Genomic DNA, 8,739 nt, shown 5'->3' on the forward strand with positions numbered 1-8,739 from the left:
GGGCTGGGGGCTGGGGGCTGTGGCTGTGTGACTGGATAAGGCAGCTGCAGCCCCTGCTCTTGCTGAGCTTATGCCTCCCCACTGACTTCTGGACATTGACCTGTCCAGCTCTCACTCCACTGCCCAAATATCATGCCTGTCTGCTTGTATGTCTGATCTGAGATAATGTCCAAGAGCTGATGTATTTCAACTCACGTCTCCTCCTGGATGGGTAGCACAATATTAACCTGTCTGGGACTTCACTGGAGGTCCAGAGGTTAGGACTCTGTGCTGCCAATCCAAGGGGAAGAGTGCAATCCCTGGTCAGGAAACTAAGGTCCCACATGCTGCAGTGCGGTCCAAAAAAAAAAAAAAAAATTAACCTGTTTAACCTTAGGGCCTCCATCATCCATCCTAAAACTGGTGGCCAAAGCTGAATGGATTTTAAGGAAATCTAAATGAGGTAGAGGCAATACAGCCTCCGTTATCAAGCATTTGTAGAAACCATCCTCATGCACGAAACTCATTTTTATATTTTTCTCATAGTTCTGGTCCTCTCTAGTTCAACACGAATTTTCTGACACATGTTGTGAGGTGAATACCAGCAGTGGGTTGGGTAGGGTAGAGATAAAACAGACTTTTCCTCTGGTCTCAGCGAGATCCTTGGAGTCGTCACATTTCTGAGGCCTTCCTTTTGTCTTCTGGTTTTCCCCGAGCCCAGACAAACCTGTTCTTCCCGCACAAAAACAGATGTGTCTAAACCAAAGAAACTCACTCTGGGCTACTCTGAGCTGCCGAGAAACACTGGGTTGGGTTCTTCAGGCGTCCCCACATCCACGACTTAAGCCACCCAGAGATGTGGCTGACTAACCTTTGTGGTTCTCAGCTGTAGAGGAACCACAGTCCATCTCCTTATTACATGATGCTTTTGTGAAGGGGAGACTTTTGTGTTTTAAAGAACCTGAGCCACGGAGCTCATCACACAGTCTATAGCAAAACGGTCTCCAGGTCAGGGCTGGGAACCATTCTTGCCGCCTTCTTCACCTGGAACCAAGGAGAAAACTAACCCAGAACCAACTCAGCTCCCAAGAGGCTGCTGCAGCTTTTCTGGAGTTTCCTGTGAGCTTTGGAGGCTGGGACTATGGAGGTGAGGGAACCAGGGGGAATTGAAAGGAACAGAGAGCAGGCAGGCCCAGGGAAGCCACCAGCTCAGGACCAGCTGAGGGATGGAAAAGGAATGGGGGGGGGGCAGCCGGATGCATAGCATTGTGGCCTCACTGAACAACGCAACTCCTGAGAAAGGAGAACATCTGTGGGGTTCCAGGCCTGCGGTTTTAAAGCTACCGAGGCTATCTGTGTTCCAGCCCTGGGGCCTCCATGGTGTCCAGGGCATCAACATGGGTAGCTGCCCTGCTGCTCAGAAATGCAGAGACCTGAGATGTGACCAGCTTCAGCCCCTCCCCCTAGGAAACCATCCTCCCAGAACCTGGGGCTGGATACATGGGCGAGAAGAGAAGACTCTTCTCTATTTCCAGAGTAACTTAGCTGTGCTGTAGGGAGAAAGCAACATTCCTATACCTTCTCCCCTGTGTGAGGGCAGAGCTCCCTCAAGCTCCTCTAGGGCTGCAATACTGACCAGTCTCTCTTGACGCCAGTTCCAAGTACAGCGACTAGCCTCACTCCATAAATGCAGGTGAAATTGAGAGATGCCCTCCCTATACAATCATGGCTGGTTACCTTCTCCCTCCCTGAATGTCTCTTCCTCTTTTAGGACCCTGGCAGATCATGAAGAAGCAAATATTTCCCCAAGTGCGTAGACTTTTCTCTAGAGGTCAGACAGTGGCTCCAATGCTTAGCAATAATTAAGCTTCTATAGAGGGTTTTTAAAACGACCTCCTCTGCAACTCTCTCAAGTCTGCAAGTAAATTCTTATTTGACTGGGCGGGGGCTGAGTTCAGATATATCTCTCAATCCAAAAGCCATCTCCTATTGAGAGGATATTTTCCAGGAGGCGTTTCTCCCCCATGGCTGACCGAGTGGTAAAAGGCAGGTCCTTCTTTATTTCCACATCAGTTGTTACATCTGTGAAGACGGATCCGCAGACACCTAATCCCAGGATGCCAAGGACCGCAGGGAGGTCTGATCTGCCCTCCTTCTGCAGTGGGCGTGGCCATAGTGGATGAAGAACAGATATTGGAATGACTTAATGCTGGTTATTAGATATGGAGAATCTTCCAGCTCTATGGAAGTAGTGAAAGTGAAGTCACTCAGTGGTGTCTGACTCTTTGCGACCCCATGGACTGTAGCCTACCAGGCTCCTCTGTCCATGGGGTTTTCCAGGCAATAGTACTGGAGTGGATTGCCATTTCCTTCTCCAGGGGATCTTCCCAACCCAGGGATTGAACCCTGGTCTCCTGCATTATAGACAGACGCTTTACCGTCTGAGCCACCAGGGAAATAGTAAGTCCTGATAAATACTTTAGAAGGATGAAAGCAGAATGGGGGTGCTGCCAGGAAATCTTTAAGAACATATCAAAATAGAAACGATTTTGTTCCAAGCAATTTTACATAATCATTAAGGACAGCAGCAAACTTAACTACTGGATAAGCAGGTAGATATACATGTTCATAAGATAAGTCTCATTCTATTGGCTCCTCCTAATCTTTGAACATAGCTTATTTAGCTCTTGTTCCCAAGGTCAAAAGCAGGCATTAGCCCACTTAGGGCAAATACCTGAACTAAGATGTCTGCTGAATGTAGCAAGAACTTCATGAGCTAAAGAACGTCAGACTGGATGTCAAGGGCTGCAGTGTGTGGCTGCACACATGTATATGATCCTGAACAATGTCAGGGTCAATGATATGACAGATCATATAAAGAGTGCCTTTAAAAGTTAGAAAATGGGACTGCCCTGGTGGTCCAGTGGATAAGAATCTGCCTGCCGATGCAGGAGACAGAGGTTTGTTCCCTGGTCCAGGAAGATTCCACATGCCGCAGGGCAACTAAGCCCATGAGCCACAACTATTGAGCCTGTGCTCTGGGGCCTGGGAGCCGCAACTACTGAGCCCATGCTTCACAACTACAAAAGGCTGCCTGCCGAGAGCCTGTGCTCCTAAACAAGAGAAGCCACTGCAGTGGGAAACCCAAGCACCACAACTACAGTAGCTCCTGCTCGCCACAACTAGAGAAAGTCTGTGAGCAGCAATGAAGACCCAGCACAGTCAAAAATAATATTAATTAAAAAAAGAGATGCCTGTTCATATGCTTCCTGATTTCAGTGGGGATGAGATTTCATGCAGCAAAAGCCAAGTGATAATGATTTAACTATGAAAAACAACCATTTACAGAAAAAAATAAAACAAAAGTTAGAAAATTATCTCCAATATGTTCTGTGTCATCAGTGACATAGTATATTTGGCATACCCAAACACAATGCATTAAAGATCCCCAGGGACTTCCCTGATGGTCTAGTGGCTAAGACTCCGAGCTCCCAATGTAGGGGACCCAGGTTTGATTGCTGGTCAAGGAAACCAAGATTCCACATAGTGTGGGGCAAGCCCACACGCCATATCTACTGAGCCCCTGCACCATAACTAGAGAGAAGCCCTCCCACTGCAAGGAAAGATCCCACAGGCCACAACGAAGATCTGCTGTGATGAAGACCCGACTTAACCCAAAAAAAAATTAAATAAAAATATCAGCATTTTTTTTTAAAGTAAGTTATAATACATATGTGGTAAAAGAAAGCAGGGGAAAATAAACAGGCTTATCTTAGGACCACAGGTATCACTTAAGAAAATATTTAATGGTGCCCCTCTGCTCAGATGTGAGTCCTTCCTGTTCTGGAGTACACGCCAAGGATGTGCAGAGGCGGCATTGTAAGGCAGGTCGAAGGTATCTTACAGTATCATTTGCGCAAATGAAAGTAGGCCGAGTATTACCCAGACTATGTTCAATGATTACTGTGGTGTCCAAAGTCCTGATTGTTAGTTTGAAGAGTCAGCCCACTGGAAAATGGACATCCCTGGGGATCAAATACTAACAAAACAAATGAAGTTCTATTTAGTAATCATCACTCTAAACTTAGGGGCTTCCTTGGTGGCTGAGTGGTAAAGAATCTGCTTCCCAATGCAGGTGACACTGATTCAGTCCCTGGGTCAGGAAGATTCCTGTTGAAGGAAATGGCAACCCACTCCAGTATTCTTGCCTGGGAAATCCCACGGACACAGGAGCCTAGCAGGCTACAGTCCCTGGGGCTGCAAAAAGAGTTGGACATGACTTAGCGACTAAACGATAACTCTTAACGTTTCTTCCCTTGGGCCAAGCCCAGATCCCAGTTCATACTCAGCTATAAATTTAAATGCAGACTTCCCTGGTGGTCCAGTGGTTAAAGAATCCACCTGCCAATGCAGGGGACATGGGTTCTATCCCTGGTCTGGGAAGATCCCACATGCCACGAAGCAGCTAAGCCTGTATGCTACAACTACTGAGCCAGCAGGTCGAGAGCCCATGCTCTGCAACAAGAGAAGCCGTGGCGATGAGAAGCCCGTGCTCCACAACCAGATAAAGTCCACGTGCAGCACCCAAGACCCGGCACAGCCAAATATATATACATACATATATATTTTTTAATTTAAATGCAGATGAAAGCTCTATCATTAATCTCACTCTTAACTTTTTCTTGTTAATTTTTCTTAAATTTTTATAATAATAGATTATAAAATAATTCACAGATTTAAAGAACACTTATCCTCTTAAGACGCAGAGAGATGAAGAAAAAAATGTTAAAAATTAAAGTATAACTCAGATGTTTCAGGTGCATAGTGAAAAAGTTTATTTATGACATGTCAAAATTCAGAAGAGAAGACAAAGAATGCACAAAAGCATCACAAAACGGTTACATAATATAAAAACACAAGAACTGAGCTATTTCAGGAACAATAGCTCAGCATCCCATGTGTATCAGGCAACACGCTCAGTACCACGGGGTAGTGGAAATACAGTATTTTATTAAAGTGAAAACCACTCAGCAGGACATAACAAATAACAATTTGGTTCAGAGTTCTTAGAAATCATAGGCGATGCTGGCAGCATTTGTCATGAAAGGGAACACATAACTAGTTGACTGTGACAAATGATCGCTTGGGATACCGTGTATTTTAGAGAAAAGGCTGTGACACTGTTTCCCTTCCAGACCCCTTTCTGCAATGTCAGCATCAGTGCATGATCCAGAATGATAAGGAAAGAACGCCTTGGTGGTTGCCAGTTGCTTAAAAACATTTACCAAGAAAGCATGATCATCTTTCAGTCAACTGATAGATCTCAGTGCATGGTGCCAAAGCAGGCCTTTCAGAAACACAAGCTAAATGGCATAAGGTAGTTTAGGAGATCTTCAAGCACCTCCTCTATTCCAATTATCCTTACCCAAAGACTGGCTTTCTTATAATCCATCACTTTGATTACAAAGCAGCTTTCTTCTGGGGATTTCAGGACACTTCCCATTATTAAGGGAAAAGGGTACAGCAGAGTCATGGGTGATGAGGTTCCTTTCTCCACACTTTACTTGCTCTTGAACATAGCTAAATGGAAATAATTTAGGTTGACTAAATAAAAAACAGATTCATTTATGGGACAATCATTTCAGAAGAGGATGCTAGTGGAGTTTTAAATTTTTTAAATTTCTCAGTAAAATATGCTGCTTAGGAGAGGAGAGGAAAGAATTAGGATAATGTTTTCCATGTGATCCTTGACTGAACCTGAAAACCAATGGTAATAATCAATTACAGGTAACATTACAGATGAGGCATTTCAAACCTGAGTGAGGAAAAGGGTTCAGGAGGAGAGCTCCTTTACCTGACTGTGAGTTAAAGGCTCTTCTGTTATCCCATATACTATCATATTTCAAACCAAAACTTTATAATTGTTCATGATCCTGTATCAGAACATTCAGAAAATATATGTACTTGATCCCCTGGAAACCATTTCACATATTTTATCCCTAGATGAATCAAACCTGTCAGCTTAAAATGACAGAGAACTATGGAATTTAATTTTTCAAAAGCCTGTATCTCTAAATTTCTGGCATACATGTTCTTCATCTGTTTATCAGAGTGAAGAAGAGCCATGAAATCAACTCTGGTCCACATACCTGGGGGACTGAAAGAAATCAGATTGTGAGTTCAAACCAGTGACCGGGACTACAGATTATTTCAAAGCCAGAGTCTTGTGCCTTTGGACTTAGTTTCTGAGGACACTGCTGTTTGTAAATGAACCCCCACTAACAAGGGTTTAGGTAATTAATTGCGTTTTCTTAGACTAGTGACAAGACTTTAAGATAGGAGGGGCTCTGTCTGGCCTTCTTGGTTCATGAGGGACAGGGCAGCGCCCCAGAGGGAGTGGTGATTTCTGAAATCTGGCCACACAATACTTAGCAAAGTTTCTCTCACCCTTTGGGTCCCAGATCCTGCCCTAATCTCACTACCTAAATAACTGGGTAGATGTCAAAGGCGTGCCCACAGGTGCTGGACTGGCTGGACAGAGCAAGTGGGTGACATTGATCATTAACCAGGTACCAAAAGAACCAAAGCAGCTCTTGCCAGGGTGCCGCCGCCCATTCCCAGAAAAGAGGCCAATGGGAACAGACTCTCAGGAGGTTCTCCTTTGCGGAAGGCCAGAGTCACTGCCCACATTAGACTGGCCCCTCAGTGGGCCCTGAAGCCAGACTCTGCGGACCTGCAGAGCTGCCGCCTCACGCTGAGATCGCACGCGTGGCCGGTGACAGGGTCTAGGGCCCGTAGACGGAGGCCTTGCTCTGTTTCCCAGCCAACTCAATTAGTGTGTCATCCCCATCAGTATAGCATCATCACATCCTTTTCACTCACTTGGTGAGCTTAAGGAGAGTTCCAACTGCACAGTCACACAGGAGTTACCCACCCAGCTATCCCAAGGTGGGGCTTTAAGTCATACGCCCTCCCAGCCCTACTTCCAGCCAAGGTTGATCAGCTTATCTACTCAGCTCACACTATTATCTAATTCTGGTTAATTATGTAAACTTGGATATGGGTCTGGCCCCTCTCTGTCTCTCAGTTGTGTGGAAATGAGGGCCTAGGGACAGGATCCCACATGCATGAAAACTGGGACTTCGGTCATAGGGACACTCACCATATATTGGGTTGCTGGGAAGCACCCAACTTGTGACTAGTTTTAAACACCCATCCCCTACTTACTCCCCAAAGATTCATGCATGGTGGCTCCATGAGCTCAATCAGATACAATGAATACAAGGACTTGCTCTCTAAAGAGCATGAATCCCTTAACAAGCTACCCCTCACCAAAAAAATGAGACCACCTTCCTTCATACGGAAACTCACTTTCCAATTCTTTTCAACCACTAAGATTCTATAGGGTCGGTGCCCTTTCCACTTCTAGCAAATTCAGGCTTCCAAAAGGTCTACGCTTCTGGCTAGGTGGAAAGAGACTAGTTAAAGAGGTTGGTGTGAACTTTTTCAACCCAGGAGAGATTCTAAATGGAGGCTCTAAAAGGAAGACCAAATTGCGTCTGTCTGTTGGTCCCATTGACTGTGTGTGTATGACTGGCCCACACAAGATGAAAGGGAAATAGATTCCTACCCCTCACAGGGAGGTCAGCCTACAGAGGGCACAGCTGGTTCACAAAAAGTTTTGTGGCTTGAGGCTATTCCGGGATGTTGGTCAAAATGAATCTGTTTCATCCCTTTTTGGCCATAGTCAAAACCAACTGAGGCTACGGGGACATAGCAGGAACTCCTCCTAGCCTTTCTAAAGTCACCATCTTTTTTCATGGCGCTGGACCCACAAGTCCCAGAGGGTATAGAGGTGAAGTCAACCCTCAGGTCAGGGTTACACTTAGCAGAGGAGACCTACTCAAAAATATTTCCAAAGGCAATCTTGTTGGAAAAGAAAGCAAAGTGAGTCTGGGATGTCTCCAACAAGCACAGTGAGAACCAGTGAGGTTTCTGGCCAAAAGAAAAATTTTAATGGATGAAAAGCAAACTAAAGAACTACACAGAATCAGAATATGAGCAAGATTCTGGGATACATTTAATAGCTTTTCTCTCTCTCGTTTTCATTCCTTACTATCAATGTAAAAAAAAAAAAAAAGAGCAGTTCCTCAAGCTGCACGATCCTTTTCACTCCTATCCCTTCCTCTAAAACAATAGCTTTTTGTGTAAATGTTAGGGGTCACTCAGCTCTGTACCTTAGAACCTTATACTTTGGGGTTAAAAGGCAACATTCTGCAGAAAAGTGGTCTTAAACATAAAAATATTTTGGGTTTGGGTTTCACCTAATTTCTTTCAAAGTGGGACTGGATAGGGCTCATCAAAAACATACAGGTATTTTCTATAAATGATGTTTTATAGTAATATCTAAACCCACTGATTAAAATAAGATAGTGAGCTTTCAGGAAACTTTCAGTTAAAACTCTTCCATATATATATTATAAGGGACAATATATACTTTTTAAAAGTATAAGATTTTCTTTCCTAAATAACAGATAAAAATATTTTTAAAGTGCATGAATCAATTAAGGAAAAGAAAACTAAGAATGGCCTAATTTCAAGTTACTACCTACTTCCATTTTAAAGCTACATTATGTCTGAGGATCTGAGTGTTAATTTCAGTCCTGAGGATATGTTGGAAAGCAACAGAGATCAGAAAAAAGTCCTTCCAGTGGAAAGCAGTTTCACAATTACCTTCACTCTGACATGCCAGATAGAGAA

The sequence above is a fragment of the Bison bison genome, unplaced genomic scaffold (genome assembly GCF_000754665.1).
Source record: "Bison bison bison isolate TAMUID 2011002044 unplaced genomic scaffold, Bison_UMD1.0 scf7180017864201, whole genome shotgun sequence".
Taxonomy (NCBI): Eukaryota; Metazoa; Chordata; class Mammalia; order Artiodactyla; family Bovidae; genus Bison; species Bison bison.